Source organism: Ochlerotatus camptorhynchus, unplaced genomic scaffold (genome assembly GCF_037179485.1).
Source record: "Ochlerotatus camptorhynchus isolate MF236.1 unplaced genomic scaffold, CSIRO-AGI_Acam_v1.1 ptg000213l, whole genome shotgun sequence".
Classification (NCBI taxonomy): Eukaryota; Metazoa; Arthropoda; class Insecta; order Diptera; family Culicidae; genus Ochlerotatus; species Ochlerotatus camptorhynchus.
This window is the reverse complement of record NW_027040703.1, coordinates 2,674,315-2,693,101: the sequence shown is the minus strand read 5'-3', so window position 1 is coordinate 2,693,101 and position 18,787 is coordinate 2,674,315. Positions and strand designations below refer to the sequence as shown.

At 37.0% G+C, this 18,787-nt stretch overlaps 1 protein-coding gene across 3 annotated transcripts in view; it reads right to left on the bottom strand.

The window, feature by feature from the left end:
• The window catches only part of Pex7 (Peroxin 7), a 44,799-nt gene extending 27,156 nt beyond the window's left edge, over positions 1–17,643 (bottom strand). Inside the window, exon 1 of one of the 3 annotated variants that reach the window (XM_065224695.1) lies at positions 17,394–17,643. The gene's annotated coding sequence lies outside the window, so the exon portion shown is untranslated. Of the gene's footprint in view, positions 1–3,460; positions 3,593–17,313; positions 17,333–17,393 lie in introns of those variants that run through there. The other 2 variants (XM_065224698.1, XM_065224696.1) reach the window with 2 other exon arrangements.
• Positions 17,644–18,787: the final 1,144 nt, after the last annotated feature.

Here is an 18,787-nt window from a genome sequence, read left to right as displayed (position 1 = left end):
TGCTTTCAATGAAATCAATTTAATAGCTGATTTTGCATTCATAATGTTTAACTAAATCCGGGCCTGGCGTAAATGGTTAGCATCCATGCTTTTCACGCTGAAAGACTTAATCTCAAATCTCACCTCGGTTTAGTCACGAATGACCTAAAATGTGTTAAACAAAACAAATAAACAACAGATGAACTTAAATCAAATTTTAAACAAGACGTTAACAGCAGAAATTCAAGTTAAGTTGCTTTGATTTAAAATGTCTTGACTGCATAATGAAAGCACAATATGAAATCAGACTTCTGTCGCAGCAATTGAAATCAAAATGAGTTTTCATTATGATAGGAACTGCAAACTTTAATATCGATTTGCTTTCATTTTGTTAATCGACTTTGCTCGGGAAACGTATTTCATTTGGGTAACCAGCGGAAATTCATTCCCAAAATGCTACTGTCATTTCAATATTATCATTTATCAGTCGTAAATTTTACAGAACCAACCACTAGGATTGCTAAATAAATTTTCATTCCGGATTCTAGCTGAAGCACACTTTACACCACATAACATATGTGGAACTCGATCATCAAAATTCGACCCCATTTCAGTGATTTCAGGATCACATCAGTAGGACATCGATCTGTCAGACCACCACTAAAATTATAAAAGGGATCAGGTCAATTCTGTTGAAAAATTCTAACGTGGTTAATGATTCTATGTCTTCCCGAGCAAAGTTGGTTAACAAAATGAAGGCAAAGAGACAAACCAGCTAAAGGCTGAAAGTCTCTATATTAAAGCAAAAAAAAATTAGGCAAATCGATATTAAAGTTTGCAGTTCCTATCATAATGAAAACTCATTCTGATTTCAATTGTCACGATATAGGTAAGTCTGATATAATATTGTCCTTTAATTATGCAGTCAAGACTTTTTAAATGAAAGCAACTTAACTTGAAGTTGTGCTTTTAACGTTTTGTTTAAAATTTAATTTAAGTTCATCTGTCGTTGAACTAACGATTATTGTTTATTTGTTTTGTTTAACCCATTTTAGGTCATTCGTGACTTGCACGGGATGATATTTGAGCTCAAGTATTTCAGCGTGAGAGGCATGGATGCTAACCATTTACGTCAGGCCAGTATTGAGTTGAACATTATGAATGCAAAATCTGTAATAAAACTGATTTCATTGAAATCAGGATTAGTTTTTCCGACTGATTCAACAGTGTACAATTTTGCCCTCATTTGAAGACAAAATTACCAAAATGAGGTAAACTGGAGTATTCAAAATAAATTACATCATATCAGCAAATTTTGATTTCAATTTGATCTCCAGCTTTGCTCGGGTTCTTAGCACTCCTGAACTCATGTCTTTGTATTTCCTTAACCATTTACGTCCATTATTTATAATTATACAGCCACTCCATAGCAAAACGATATAGTGCTTCTCAGAATTTCGTAAAATTTGTAGTTTTGTTCCTTATAGCAAAATATTAGATCCGTATTTTTTATTATTTTGTCATTAGGGAGACCATTTCCATGTTAGGGTGGTCCAAAAAATCACATGAAGTTACAAATATATGTTATGTGTTTACACCCAAGTAATAATCAAGCCCATTAATTGCCCATTTATCAATATATGGCTGCTATATGCCAAAGTTAGGTGACATATGACAAAGTGATAAAGTTAGGACGCCCTTTTGCAAAAATGGCGATTAGAGGGCCTTTGGTGAGCCTGATGGTTACTTGGGCACTAGATTTAAAAAAGAATGCTCTAAAATGAGAACGTTAAGAAAAAAGGTTTATCCGAAAAAAATGCTTAAAATTTACTCAGCTTTAAATAACTGAAGTGTGTTTTTCTATACTTTAAAAAATCAGAAAGTTAGTTGTTTAATATAATTGCTTTGAAGACACCCCGTCTAAAAAAAAAACCAGCAGTAGATTTTTGTCGTGCTAAACTATCATCCTGGGCCACTGTGTATTTATCTTTTGAACACCTTAAACTTCAACGAAATATGTACACGACGAAAAAAGTTAAAACAGTTTGATATTTAATATCATTTTCTTTTTTGCAGCAAAATTGATAATAGACTGATGCAACATTTTAAATTTTCGCTCCTCAGTGTTTAAACGGTTTCAAATCGGGTCCTGATTAGCCTCCTAAAGTTTAAACTCATTTGATAAGAAACTGACATGGCACAAACCATTCGAAGTTTATATGGAAATTACTATGGGAAAACCAAACTTTTTGTTCATTGTCTTATAGCTTTTTTACATTTTGTACTGATAACAAATTCTATTGCTATTCGTATGGAATTTTTTTCATCAGCTACAACTTTGCAAGAAAATCGTTTTTCGGCCAAACGTCAAATTAAATAGTTATTAATTGTTTAAGATTGATAATCTTATGGCATGATTAAGCAACTGTATTGTGGGCAACACTGTATTCTGCAGTGTGACATAGTAGCCATGATTTTTGTCCTCTATTCTACGCACCATAAACACCAATGTTGCCTGCTGAACAGTTGATTGAGCATAATCATAAGACATCAGTGACTTGAATCATTAATAATTTTTGTTCCTTACATTTGATCGAAAAGTGGTCTTTAACAAAGTTGTAGCAGCTATCATTTTCTAAAGTAGAGTGAACTGGTGAATTTTGAGATAAATATTAACCGAAATTATGGTTTCTCCATAGTAATTCCCATATAAACTTCAAATGGTTTGTGCCAAGTCAGCTTCTCACTAAATGAGTTCAAATTTTGGGAGGCTAATCAGGGCCCAATTTGGAACCGTTTGAGCACTGTGGAGTGAAAATTTCAAACTTTGCATCAGTCTAATGGATAACCAAAGCGGCCATATTAACATATTTTTAATTTTTCCGCAAAAAGTATTGTCATTCCTGGCACGAATTTACTTCCAGCGTTCGTATTCATAAGGGGCTAACTGCAATGATTTATTCTCGCCATCGGTTTACATCGTTTGAATGATCAACAAATATATGAGCTATTTAGGATCATTGCACTTCGAGAAATAGCAGTTTTAAAAAGGGTCTTCCAATAATAATTATCTTACTGAAACTTCTCAAATGTCATACAGACTACGTCAATCAAGCCCAAAAACATACTGGTAAATTTTGAATTATTGATTACCCTACTGCCAAGAATTTTTTTATGAATATCCTGAAAAGTTAAAGCTTATTGAAATGATTAGGAGACAAAAGAATTTACAATCTTATATTTCATTTGTCCGGTGCTAGAATGTGATCGATCGTCGGGTTCGATTCCCGGCGCGGTCTAAAAAATGTTTATGGTTGTTAATTTCCTCGACTTCCCTGGTGCTTACCACACAATATACAAATTTATGTATTAATTGGCGTAGTAGTAGCTTCAAAGAACAATAAGTTGAGGGATCAGGCAAATCACACAAATAATTAACTAACAAAATCCTTTCCAAAAGAATTGACAACTAAGTACCAACCTTACGCTCAAAATGAACTGTAACGATCAAAAAGAAGATCACAGAAAAAAAAAAACAATTCACAAAACTTGCAACTTCCGCGATCGACCGACCAAACCCGATTATTGCACCACTTTTACTTCATCGCGCCGCCACGTGTCTAGAAAAACTGATTCGGGCGGAAAAATCATCCTCCAAGTTGTTGCAAGTTCTGCAATCGCCGCGCCACGGTGTGTGCGCTCGAAGCGCATCTCAGGGAAAAAGATTTTCCAACACGCGCGTTCTTTTTGGTTTTAGTTGCTCTATTCTTGTTGGTACCTACCACTATATGGGAGAGATTTGTTTTTTTTTTATTCTCTATACTTTCGACTGAGTTTTGTTGATCGTTGCTGCTGCAACTCACTTCACGCTTCCATTTTGATGGTTGTTTGTAGGAGCAGAAAAACTAGCATCGTTAATATTATATGAATAGATTCCGAAAAAGATCGACGGGTAAGCCGGGTGCGGGAAAAGGGTATGGAAAATAGAAAGGAGAAAAAAAATCGACAACCATAACATCTCGGTTTCTAGTTATAGGAAAAACGCAATGCCACGCGCACACCCGAGTGAATTAAAAATAATACAAAATTGTTGGGCGGTTGCTGGTGGCAGAAAAAATACATTGAACTAGTGAACTATAAACGTTGGTCTGGGACTGGGAATATGGCTTTTCCCAGAACTTGGAGCGCCTGCTACGAACGAGAGTTAAATTGAAAAATTTCCAGTCAACGCCGCCCATGACTGCAGTTAGAAATTCTTGACAAATTACCATGGCAACATTCGACGCCGACGAGGATTTCAAAACTTTCCAACTGACCTGGAAAAAATGGCGTTGCAGCAAAGCCGCATCATCGTATTTGCATGTGCACGGTCCGATGGGAAAACGAAAAAACAAAACCGCCGAAAAACAAATAAATGATATTCCGTCGAAACAAAGCTGCGTAAAAGAAATCTATTCGTCGGTCCAAAGCGCGATCTGCTTCTGGTGCTCATGCAGTTCTTTATTGCTGTTGTTGTTTCTGGACTGGTTGGGGTTGAAATGTATGCAAACGGAAAATAAAATTTACAATTTTATGGCCAAACGCAAACGGTTCGGAAATTCAGAGGCCACTACTGTTGCTGCTGGCGGGAAGAAAAAAGTGCATTCCAACATCAATACGTAATTCCTTCAACTATTAGACAAAACGACGTGCATTCATCCTCACAGCATCTGATATAATGGCGGATAGGTACAAATAATAGGCGGGCTTTCCGTTGAGCGACTTCATTTCTTCTTAATTGACGTATTTTCCAATTGTCCGAAAATTGCATCCACATGTGCATCGGCGCCGGCGCATGTCAGCGTGTCGTCAGAGTCAAGGATTCATTTCCTGAGTTATTACACATTTTTTTTTATTGGGTATCAAGCTGGAGCTGTGTGTCAGCTTAGTTTTCAAGACTTGACTCATTTGAATAAATTTTGCTTCTATATTTGACAATACAGTAGAAGGACTAGCCTATGTTGGCCGCTTGAACACTGGATTCCGTGTGTATTGTTTCAAGATAGTTATAGAAAAAATGCTGTGACGTGTGCGCGTAGATACATCCGCGTAGTAAACCGATTGAATAAGTAAATCCGTTCCGAACGAAGTATCTAAATTATGTAAGTTACGAAAACCGCGCGAATTCCAAAAGCCGTGCGAGACAACAAAAGCGAGAAAAAAGGCTTATTATCATTTAAAGAGTACCACCAAAATAAATGTGATAGCTTATGTTGGCAAGTTGATTAATTTTGGTTTTCTCCCTAGATATTCTACTTATTTACTACTAAGCTTTGTATCAAATTAGTTAATTTAAAGAACGTATTAATCATTTCAAGATTTCGCGACCGCACCGAACAAATTCTATACTACATGAGCTCAAAAGCGTTTGACAAGCTCTACCGAATTGCGTATCACTTCTGCGTAAGCTCCGTAGACGTAGGCGCGTTGAATCCGACAGCCGCGAAAAGTTAAACATGCATCAATACCACATAAGGAAAGATCGATTTTACGTAGGGTTTAGTTCATAGATTAACATTGACTGCTGTTTACAAATGTAAGTACTTGAACACTAAGAAATAAGTTAACTCAAATGCTTTAATCGCATATATAAGAGATTTAACGTATTGAGAGAATAATATAGTAATCGAGTACAACAAACTTAGGGGAATAAAATACCTCCAAAAGTTTAAAAATTATTAATTGTCACATACCTCTACTTTTACTTATTTCCTAAACTATTCCTCTCCCTGTTAATCTGCTTAATACTATTGGTCTGCTTGCGTTTTCTTATTAAGGTTCAAGACTAAATAAGAAGATTTATTCTACAACTTTAAAGGTTAGTTGCCTCCCTAAGCGGACCCCCCGCATCCTAATTCTTTTGTTAATCTACTTAATGTCATTAGACTTTCTGAAGTTTCTTATTTAAGTTCATTTGATGATTATGATATCTCATTAGTCTAATTTAATAAATTGTTAAAAGCTCTAATTCACCTAATCAATCATAACCCATGCTTTATTAAGTACCTGCACTTGTGCTTGTAATCTAAAATTAAACGTACGTTCAAGTACTTTTGATTTTGGCCTATACCTATTTATTATACACTGAAGTCTTTTTTTACACGGTTTTTTTTTACGCGGTTTTTTTTTACACGGTTTTTTTACACGGTTTTCCACGATTTACACGGTACGTTTTTAACGATTTCTCGACAACGATACAACCTATCGACTTGATTCCAATCACATTATCCGTTTCAAGCTATTTGTAATCGAATGGCATACTTAAAAAAAAAAATCACAATTTTTGGTGTAAATACAGAAATTTTTAAAATATGTCTATATGTCATGCTTTAATTACAAATGGCATCAAAATCCGATTTTTTAAAAACATTTAAGCATGCGAAAAATCAAAATCTCGTAGGTTTTTTTTTCACGGTTTTTTTTTACACGGACCGTATCCCCCGTGTAAAAAAAGACCTGAGTGTATCTTAGTTCGATCCAGGTAACACCTTTATGTGGCTAAAATGCTTCATTTTGAAGTTAGTTTCCTAGCTGATTTTTAAATTATATAGGGTATATGCTCCAACTATGCTCACACGTTTCCATTATGACGCACCACAAAAATACGTATGGATATGTCACAAAAGAAGCACGCCACAGTGGAAATCCCGAGCCATAGTTCACACACTTATTCCAAATCAAAATGAAGCACATATAAGATTAGTTACAATACCATGTACAAAAATGATGTTTAACATTGTTTCCTGAGTAATACTTCAATGAAAACAACAATGAAAGCTTATCACGCAAGTAGAAGGAGCACCGTTGGGCACTTTCTGAAATATTTCAGTAGTATAATTCCCTTGCAAACCCAAATAAATCTATCTGCGTAAAAATAAATAAAATAAGAGTGATTTGCGGCAAAACCCGCCAGTATCACACCCAACGTCAGTGCCTATACGTAAGCGTACTACGACGTGGCTCTCAATCAAAGGAGTAACAAGTGTGATACTATCACTGCTGGACTAGATCTTTGGTTATCTCATGCAGTTGTTGATCAGAGAGGGGAAGCTTAGTAATCCCCATTGCCTGCCCATGGCGCCATTCTATCGCGGCATGAACCAGCAACGCCGGCCATAAACCTACCGTCTCCAACACTCCACTATAAAGCATGAAATTAAGCCCGCCCACCAACAGCAAGGTGAAAAAACTAGCCAAGGGGAGGGTTTATTACACAGCCTGGGTTATTACACATTTCTTCAATCAATAATGAAATTAGAGATTTAAATTTCTTGTATCAGACGTGTTTAAACATCGCTTTTCTCTTTGATGTTGTTCGAATATGATAATTACTAATCAAATACATACAACAAATTTTGCATTTAATATTTCGTGAAGTAGTCATATCTGTATCAATTAGTTGCAATGAACTTATTTTGGTAATATGCCTCTCACCCCAAAAGGCCTGGGTTCAATCCCAGTCGGCGTCGCCGGGATTTTCTGAGGCATAAAATCTCTGATCACGCCTTCCTTCGGATGGTAAGAAAAGCCGTTGGTCCCGGATCATGAGTTGATGGGTCGATAGGTAGGGTTCAGGTGTGGAGCTGCCTTCCTGGTGTCGGTAGCATTGGTACTCAGTACGGAAAACAAATCAAGGAGAAAAAAAAATATTTTGGTAATAAAGCATATGAGAGTATTAATATTGCAGTAATTTACCCTTTTAGTATGTCTAATAGGTTGGGTAAACTTAAGGTACGTTTACATCCTTAAATTTTATTTTGCTGAGATTCGGTAAAACAATTTCCAAGACTCAGCTAACACATAAAATTTTGCTGAGATCTCAGCTAACAAATAGATATTTTGCAGAGATATCAGCAAAAATAAATGCCGAGTTAATCGGCTGTTGGAGATTTTATCGAGCAAGATTAAGTGTGTAGCCTATCTGATTTGTTGGTCTGATTCGAGCGGACTGCTCGATAATTTTATCTGATGCAATGTTCGAATGCGTTCACACTTTTTCGACATGATGATTAGATTTGACGTTAGATTTGTCGAACGTAATAGGTTTGTGGTTAATTTTCATTCGACTCATTCAGCAAAATAGTGAAATGAAAATATTGATTTTCTACTTCTAAAATTTAAAGGATTTGATTTGTGTTTTGATGACATTCAGCAGCAAGGTAAACCGATTTCACTATACAAAGTGTATAATTTGACTGATTTCTATTTTCCAGTGTGTTTGGGCGTCAACAAAACAGTGCTTATATAATACAAAGTATGCATAATATAATAATAAGCAGTGTTGGAAAAGTTCGCGAGTCATAGAGAGTTCATCAATCACTGAATAAGCATGCCAGACAGCAGGTTTGAGAGCCTTCTAAGATTTTTTTTAGAGCTTCAGAGAGATTTGGAGATCTACTGAGAAATTTGTTGAGCTTCCGGGTAGTACGTAGATCTTGAGAACAGAACTACAAAACTTCGGAAAATTTTACAGAAATTAAAAGAAGTTTGAAGAAATTCAGAAAAAAAATTCACAAGAGAGATCGTAGATCTTCAGAAAAATGTTCAAAGAAATTTTCAAAACATCAAGCAAGCTTAAATGTTTTCAGATCAATTTGTAAAACTATAAGGGAAATTTTGGTAAATATTCAGGGAACTTCTCAGACCATCAGAAAAGTCCGAGAATCTACAGTGAAATGTAAAGAATTTCACAGAAGTTTGGAGATCAAAGCTACAGAACTTTGGAAAAATCACAGATAAATTTTTTAGTTATTCAAGAAAAAGTGCAGCTTTTCTGATGCATTTTTAGAATGTCTGAAATTTTAATTCAGTGAAATTTGCAGAACTTCAGGGAAGTTCAGCGGTTTAAAAAAAATATGTATACGATTTCAGGGAAATTTGTAGACTTTGAGAGAAACATTTTAAACTTCAAGGAAACTCAACTATTTTCAGATAAATTTTGAGAATTTTAGGTAATTTAGAAAATCTGCAGGGAAATTTTCGGATGTTCAGGGTAGCCCGAGAGCCTACAGAGGAATTTACAAAACTTCAGACAAGTTTGTAGATCTACTGAGAAATGTATTAAACCTCAAGGTAATTCGTGGATCTTGAGAATAAAACTACAGAGCTTCAGACAACTTTACAGAACTTTAAAGTTATTTGCAGAACTTCAAGAGAGTAGATATTGAGAGAAATCTGTAGAACTGCAAGGAATTTTGCAGATCTTCAGAGACATTCAGTGATTCAGTGTTTCAGAAAAATACTTCAATTCCAAAAACAAATCTCATCGAAGTACGAAAGTCCAAGATTTTGCAGAACTCCATAAAAGTTGGAAATAGATAGATCTGAAGAACTTCAGAAAAGTCCGTAGGTCTTAAGAGAAGTCTGTAGAACTTCAGGAAGTTTGTACATTTTTAGAAAAAAACTGCAAAACTTCAGTAGAACTCACAAAACTTCTGGAAAGTTCACCGATCTTTAGAAGTACCTATTTACACAACCTCAGAGAAATTCAAATACTTTCAGATAATTTGTAGAGCTTTTAGGAATTTAAAAGAATTTCAGATAAATCTGCAGAACTGTACAAAGAAATGTACAGAACTTTAGAGAAATCTGTAGAATTTTAATGAGGTTCTTGGATTTTAAGTGAAATTTACAGAACTTCTGGGAAGTTCGCTGATCTAGCGGCGCCGGTGGTATAGTGTTAAGCATGATTACCTCTCACCCCAGCAGACCTGGGTTTAATCCCAGTCGGCACCACCGGGATGTTATGAGGCATAACATCTCTGATCACGCCGGCATAACATCTCTGATCACGACGGAAGTAAAGCCGTTGATCCCCGGTTCATGAATTTGATGGGTCGATAGGTAGGGTCCAGATGTTGGAGCTGCCTTGCTGGCGTCGGTAGCATTGGTGCTTAGCACGAAAAACAAATCCAAGGAAAAAAAAAGTTCGCTGATCTTCATAGATATTTGCACAACTTCAGAAAAATTAGTAGATCTTCAGAGAACTTCATTAAATTTCCGGGAAGCTCAAAAATTTCTAGATATTTTTTTGTATACTTAAGGGAATTGCGTAGATGCTCAGAGATATTTGCAGATATTAATTGAATCATGATAATCTACAGAGAAAATTATACAACTTTCGAGAAGTTCGTAGATTATTAGGCATTTAGTGAACATCAGAGATAATTGTTGATATTTAAGGATACTAAATCTGCATGGATTCAGGAACTTTGTAAATTTTTAGAGAAATTTGCAAATCTTCAAAGATATTTTACCAGAGAACAGAAATAAAACTTCAGGGACGGCCGAAGGTCTTCAGAGAAATATGCAGAATTGAGATCTTAACAGAAATTTCATGTAGATCTATAGAGAATTTTTCCCACTATTTAGCTTGTCGAAAGTTGGTGTCGACATCCTGGTGAAGTTTTGAAATCATTTTTCGTCTTAATATCGCAGTTCTTGAAGGACAAGATGAGCCAGATTACTGCTAGTGTTCCCTCTGAGCAACCATTTCCTACTCCACAAAGTTCACCTTTTCGTTCTCATTTTATTTAAAATAATAAAAGCAAATACGCCTGCCAAAGCTGGAGCAATTTTCCGGTAATTCATTTACTTTTGATTCCGGATACAATTTTGTTTTGAAATCTAAATTGACAATTCTTACGACATGTGCAAACACCAGCAAACAGAGGGGTTCGACAAAGTGTGTCAAAAGTAAAATCGAGCAGATTTTTCATAATTTTTTTTTCCTTTGGTTTGTTTTTTTCCGTCGATCTTGTTTTCCGTGCTGAGCACCAATGCTACCGACGTGCCAGAAAGGCAGCTCCCACACCTGGACCCTACCTATCGACCCATCAACTCATGAACCGGGGACCAACGGCTTTACTTCCCATCCGAAGGAAGGCGTGATCAGAGATGTTATGCCTCAGAACATCCCGGCGGCGCCGACTGGGATTGAACCCAGGCCTGCTGGGGTGAGAGGTAATCACGCTTACCACTACACCACCGGCGCCGTTATTTTTAATAATGGCGGTGGTCAAAATCAGACTAAGAAATCAGATAGTCTAAACGGACCAACCCCCTACTCCTCATAGCTCTTTCGATTCGTATTGCGATGTGCAACAACTATGCCAAATTTAAACAAATTTGATTACGATCTGGATTTGCGGGATAGCTTTATAATTTGTATGGGAAAATGTATGGGAAACGGCCCAAAACTATTCAATTGATTGTCAAAAATAAAAAAAAATAAAGGTTGAGAAAACTATAAAGGACAACTTAACGCACTAAACCTTCATGTTGATATAAGTATAACATTCCCCTTCAACTCTGTAATCGTGAACGTCACTTTGATTGAATTATTGTGAATTTTCGATATTTCAGACAAATTAAATTTAAAAAATAACCTTATTTTTAAGATCTCATATTAAACGAAAACGTAAATCTAGAACTAAGATACATTTTTAGGACTCTGACAGATTGAAGGATTGTTTGGAAATTTTTTATGAGAATGTCAAATGACTTTTGAGGAGATTTGTAATCCTCTACAATTCACTCTGATTAGGAATTATACGGACAATTGTAAAGAGATTTACCTAACAGTTTCAGGTTTTGAGCAGAATTTCAATAAAATTGTCAGGATAACTGAAGATTTTCTTATTGAGATTATGAGTCGAATTCCAGAGAATTCTGGAGGGATTTCGACAAACTGAATGATGATATGGGTACATTTCGGACACTATTCTTAATGATCACCTACGACTGAAAACACTTAATCAATCAATCAATCAATGAGATTATTTTTAGGACAGCTCCACTTGAATAACGGTACACCCAACCGGGGATATTCTATGTTATTTTGGTAGACAGCGGCGTCGGTGGTGTAGTGGTAAGCTTGATAACCTCTCACCCCAGCAGCCCTGGGTTCAATCCCCGTCGGCGCCGCCGGGGTGTTCTGAGGCATAACAACTTTGATCACGCCTTTCTTCGGAAGAGATGTAAAACCGTTGATCCCCGGTTCATTAGTTGATGGGTGGATAGGTAGGGTCCAGGTGTGGGAGCTGCCTCCCTGGCGTCGGTAGCATTTGTGATCAGCACGGAAAACAAGATTGACGGAACACAAATCAAGGAAAAAAAAACCTTTAAGTATATAACATCGGGATATTTTTTAGGCAACTAAAAAGTTCAAAAAACTGTAACTTTTTTGGATATCCGTGATATTTTATGAAATCTTGGCTGCTGATTGATCAATGTATTCGAGATTTATAGCAAAACGCTTCTTTTTGGAGCAGCCTTTTAAAAAATGGAATTTCCTGAAGTACCATGAACCAAATATGCTCAAATTTTGCTCATTGATAGTCAAGACATAGTTTTCAAATATTTCACTAAAATTTGATCAGTACGATAAAAGGTTTTATAAGTTTGATTCTTCTTCGGCATCTGAAAATTTGACAAGGTTATAAATTTTTGTCCGATCTCCTAAAAGACCATGTTTCGGAGTAGCCACGTAAGTTTGTACAAAATCCAAACAACGTCTATTGGCTGAATTTTTCAAAAGTTTGGTACAATGCAAGGTATGTTTTTATGATAAAAAATGTCCCAACAATGTCCTGCAGTAACCTGTTTTGGTATTCCGGTCTGATCAGCTCTAACAAATAAGACTCACATGCACACTTAGATTTGCACAGCCGAATGCTCGGCATTAAATTTTACTGAGGTCTCAGCCAAGCTGCTCATGGCAGCTAAAATGCTACTTTTCGAAATTAAGTATCTCTGATATATAATAATAATAGTAATCTATATATCTCAAGGGGTAATCAACTCTGCACACTGTGCCGAAACACAGTATGGTACACTGTTCGGCACGTTAAGGAACACGTTGACTAGTATGTCACGAATAATATTACAAAAAAAAACGGCAACACTGTTGAGAGATGAAGTTTTTCTAATTGATTTACCCGTTGCTAAGGTTAGTTTGCTACCAAGTGAAAAGAAAAATCCGTCAATACAGGTTAATACTAGCGATGGAGAGTGAATAATCTACAGCTAATTGTTTATAGGAATAGGATCATCGGCCTTTCGCACTGTTATCAGTATGGAAATAGTAAGGATTTAGAATGAATCATCAGTCAATTAATTCTACGCAGTCAGATCAGGAATACCGAATCTGTAAATAATATTTCCATTTGCATGAATATTTACATCCGCAACAACATTCGCATTGCAACATGCAAATGTTATGTGGATGTGATAAATATTGTAAAGAAAGATCCTTTGCAGAAATCAAAATTTAACAAAGATATCGTGTTCCGATGAACCATTGAAAAGATCCGGATCATCTATATGGATGAACCGGTTCTGAGACGTTTACCTAAGTGATCCATTTTGTCCATCTTTAGTCAATACTGGAGATACAGAGATTTTTATTAGAAACTAAAAAATTGGTACAGATGTACCAAGAAAGTTTCTAAAACAGTTGGAGTTAGAGTATGAAATGTATGCCTGCAGACCCTGAAACACCTAACGAGGAGCTTTGATAGGTAAAATTGCTGAGGCTATGTGACGTATGGCTGACCACTACATCGAGCAGCAGCAGAAGGTTGGAATCCTCTCCATGAACTGAATGGGACTTTGAATGCTAAGCAGCCTCGGGCTCGAGTTCCTGTAAGGGGAAGTGAAATGCCTGCTCGATTTCCACTGTACTATATAACGCATGCATCCCACACGAATTTTAATGTTGCTAATATTTACATTTTTTAGCATATTAATAGGTGTCCTCCCTGTCTTGACTTTTTTCTTCCATGACTTGATTAGGGTTCGCACTCTCTAGCCTGGTTTAGTTCAGTTCTTGAGGCCGTACTAATAGTCTAAAAATCTCTAAATAAGTGACATCTTCATTCGTGTTTTTTACTGGAAATGATAATTTTTCTACTTCTGCCTTTTACGAGATGAATCAAAAATCAGAATCTATGCTTGTGATGATGCTTGCATGGTTGTACTTGACCTCGTAATCCTTGCTGTATTTTCTCCTGTGATCGAATTTCTTGTTCCTTCATGAAACACTGGTTTTTCATCATTGAACCAAGAGAAAGGAATGACTCACGCGTGTTATTTTATGCTCATTTTACTTTCAACAGGCCAGGCATATTGTTTAATATTGGAATTTATGATCACAACTTTTTTATTCGTTTTTCAATGAACCGTCCATGAAGTTTGAAATTGTAAACAAACGATTTCAAAAGTCAAAACTGCAGGGTTACAAAACTCATGGGATACTGAGACTGAAACCTTGATTGCCACACTTCGGCACGTTCGGCACAAAGCTTGACACAGCTTTTGGCACAGATAAAGTATTCGGTACAGATTGAGATGTGCAGAGTTCAATACCCCTTGATATATCTACAAAATACAAGATGAGGAGGTAAAGTTTGTGTATGATACATAAAACTTGTCAATGTTACTTTCAGAGGGTCTCAATGAACGATTTTAGCTGTAAAGAGCAATCGCGATGAGTGAGCGCTCATCGTTATAGCTAATCGCTTATTGTGACACTCTGAAAGCGAAATTGACAGGTTTTATGTGTCATACCTATCTATATCTTTACCTCATCTTCCTGCATCTTACAAATAAAAAATATGTTTATAAGATCTTAGAGCAACCGTACCAATGAGTAAATAAGGCACACTTACCAACCTCTGCCAAAAAGCTACTTGCGTACCGGGGGTAGCAATCCGCACCTTGGGAATTAGTGAGTTCATAAATTTAGCAACCCGGTAGCAACGCATCAGACGGTTGCTATTTTGAATAAACGTCAAAAGTTTGTTTTGCCGGTGTGGAAAACGGTAACTTAAATTATGACTCTGCTAACAACGACCGGTGTGGAGAGGAGTGATTAAGCTAAAATGGAAACGCTGTGCGTAAGTAAAATAGTGCCGCAAATGGCAACGACTCGTACGGTTGCTCTTATAGCTTCATAGTTCCGAATAGTAAAATTTTAGCTGTAATGAGCAATTGCAAGCGTGATCTCAGCAAACATGGTGTTTATTTGCTGATATTCAGCAAAATATTTTCCGAGACTCAGTCACCAACGTCATTTTTGCTGAGATCTCGGCATAATATGTTTGTCGGAAACTCGGCTGTGCAAATCTCACTAAAAATTGCCAAGATTCAGCAAACAAAATTAAGTGTTAGCATTAGCATTAGCATCGAACAAGTTGCACAATATCGTAGGTGGTACGAATTCAAAACTATTAAGAGCAAGACGGATATCTATTACTGGACAGATAGTAACAGATAGTAACTCCAACTGTTAAGGATTGTTCTGGTGACGTCCTTGCAACTGTTAGGGATAGGAAAGGTATGTTAGTCCAACATTTACTGCAGAACTCCACGACCCCTCATGAATGTCTCGGTAATTTAGAAATTATGTTAGAAGGGAAGGTAAGCCATCGGATACACCAAGACAGTGTTCATTTAGCAAACAATATTAAGTGTGTAGTCATATTTGGTTGTTTTCAAATATCTTTCATGTAAATCCCGCTCACTTTATTATGGGTTATTGAAAAATATCAATTTCCCACATTTTATTTCAAAATAACGGCTAAACTACCTGATACGAACTTTTCATCAACCGTTTAGAGATTTGTTTCAAGAGATTTGGTTGTAAGGTGTTAAGGTGAATCGTTGTGACATCCATTATTCTCGGAACCACTTCGAAAGTTAAGTGCACAAATATCAACTTCTACGACACGTGCCACATACATTCAAATTGCACTGCAGCAAACATGAAGTAGCAATTTCAAATTAAATGGAGCACTGATTTCCGAGATTTGTGTAATTAAAAATTCGAAGTGAAAGTGCATGTATAGCCTTTGTGGTGGCCATTTGTGGACTCTACAAGGAATCACCTTAAAACGACAGTAATTTTTGTGTTTTGATCTCTAGGTCAGTGTACGCAAAGACTAAAAACGTGTTTTTGTTTTCATTTTATCACATTAGTTAACATATGTTTTAAAAACATTTAAACATGTTCACAATTAAGCCTATCCATGTGACCTTCAGCTTCTTTATTTATGGTTGGTATAAGCTAGAAAGTTAATTTTGATTCATATGCAATGTGATAAACACCAAATTATTCTTTCCACATTTTACTGAAACATAATTGACAGAACAGAATATGATGATTGACAAGACGTTTATAAGACGTTTGCAAGAGGCTTAAGAAAACAAGGAATATTCAAAAAGGGATGGAACAGGTCAGGTTCGATAACAATTCAACTAAAGAATTTTTGGTAACTGTTATAGCAATCTTCAATCAAACAATCATTAGACCATCATCAAAACAGAGGGAGAGAGAGAGCAGGTAACGCTCAATCCACGTGCAGAATCGAAACTGCGCATCTTCCGTTTTAATACAACTGCCAGAAGAGAAATCATACAAAGAGAAGGGTGTTCCAGATGCCCCAAACAACATTTTCCTCTGTATGAGATTCATACGAATGCTTCACACATGGAAAATCAACCCATACATCCAGGCGAGCACAAACGAATCAAAAACTGTATCATAGTGCACAACCCTTTTTTTCCCTCTTCAACCAGAATCGCCAACATACAGATGATGGGTGACCGTTGCGTTTTTCATCTGGCAGTGAATGGCCGGGATGACGCGATATGCATCGCTTTTTTTTGTACCTACATGGATAACGGTATAAATTCGCGACGACGGCGAATTGCAGCATAAATAATTCGCCTCTAGGAACTCATACGTGCGTGAGTGTGCGTGCAAAACGGTTGCGACGAAAGTAGGCAAGAATTTTCTAATTTTCTAATTAAAGTCAAAGATGTCGCATGGTTGGAAAATGGAAGAAAATAAAAGAGTGGCAGATTTCGACGTGAACGACGACGACGACGACGATGAAAACGTAGCACCACAAACTGAACCCGGTTGGGAAAGGTCGCGGGAAAATTGTCTTAACTGCGTGCTTTGGGATTGTGTGGCAAGATCTGTGATCCCCTTCCTGGCAACCGACGCGAGACGGCTGCATATTTTCGGAATGAAATTAGACGAAAAGTGAGTGCTCTATTTTTGGTGTGGTTTTTGCAACTCGGCTTAGATTGGCGAACGGAAAGAAAGCGATAATCACTTTGAAAGATGACAGACGGATGGATTTATGTGACAACGTTAAAAGGAAAACCTCGGGAAAACGAGGGAAAATCATCGAAGAGAAAAAGTTTCAAAATGGCGTCTGGAATTGGTGTATGTTTTTGGATGGTGAATAATTTGCAAAGAAGGATATTGTCGATACTAGTGCTTACCATAGTAAATATTGTAAAATAGTAGTTTTGTGTTTAGGAATTGTATAAAATATCACATTTAAAATTGAACTCGATCGTACAGACAGCAGCGGTGGAAAAGGTAGTGCACAGCTTTCAATCACACTTCCACTGGGGTTAAACACTTTGGCCTTTTGTTTGGGGAGAGGAAACTGCAAAAATAACCACCACGGACGCCTTCCAGACGCCCACTGTCCTTAGCGATGGTCGCTGGACATGTCTCAGCAGCCAAAAGTATGGTATATTATTGCATACAGTAGAGCAAACTTCTTAATGGCTGCTGCCACCACCGTCAGCCGGGATGCAGTTTTCTCCAACCACCCACCACCCACCAGGAGGGTGGAAAGCTAGGGTGGTTTCAAAATTATCTCCCCCGTAGCATACTCGGAATCAACAGGATCACCCCACGGCTATCTGCTGCTTAGTAAGGCAATCCACCCATCCCCCTAAAAGTAGGAAGCATCGCTTTACGCATAATCTAGAAATGGAATTTACCTCCATCAACAGCAGTGCCCAGTCTGAGCCTTGACCGATGCTACGGTAGCACTGGGATGGGTGATGCTGCACAGACTCCACCGGGACCCGTCACATCCCGAACTGCCGGAGCGCATTGTGAAGATGCATTATTGATTTTTTACCGTCGATGCGTGTTGAGCCAGTTTCAATAACGGAGTGTTCATCATGTAGTTTAGTTTGTTACGAAGAAGATGTGACGATGCAAGACAGGAAAAAAGCCGCATAATAATCAACTGGATTGAACCAACTTGGAGGATTACGGGAACGGGTTTTGTGCGGAAGCAGTTTCCGGGCTACAAGTGGTGATGTACGTTGTTTAAAAATTTCTCGCATAATTGCATTCATAATCGAAGGATTGGATTGTGGATCTCTGGTGGTATGTGGTGGACGGAAGCTGAACGATGTTTGATATCCAAATGGGATTAGAACACAGCGGGATGCATTATCAGACGTCAGATCTTGTCATAAATCATACCGTGACAGTGTGATGTCAACCACGAAACGTGAGAAAGGTAATTGAATGTTTCGATTGAATTATAGATTGCGGTTTTTATGATGTATTATTTATAAGTCTTTCTTAGCCAGAGTTTTGGAGGGTTTGGACTGATTTGTTTATTAAACCAACTGTATATTTCTGCGAAATAATTCTAGATTATTGGCCGATTCTAGAATTCGGGCCAATTTATTACCCAACAGAAAAATATAAGATTATATTACAGACTTTAAAGGTATGCAGAATTTTTAATGATTCACGACATGAACAGATTCTGTAATGTGGTCGCCGGAAGGTTTTAAAAATAATTTTGTAACTTTTATGATTTTTCGAACAAAGTTTTTTTTTTCCCAAATGCATTGCGTCTGAGCAAACATATGCAAAGAAATTAAAGCAAATTCTCGCGAGAAATTATAAAGAAGATAAATTAAGACTGAATTTACAAAA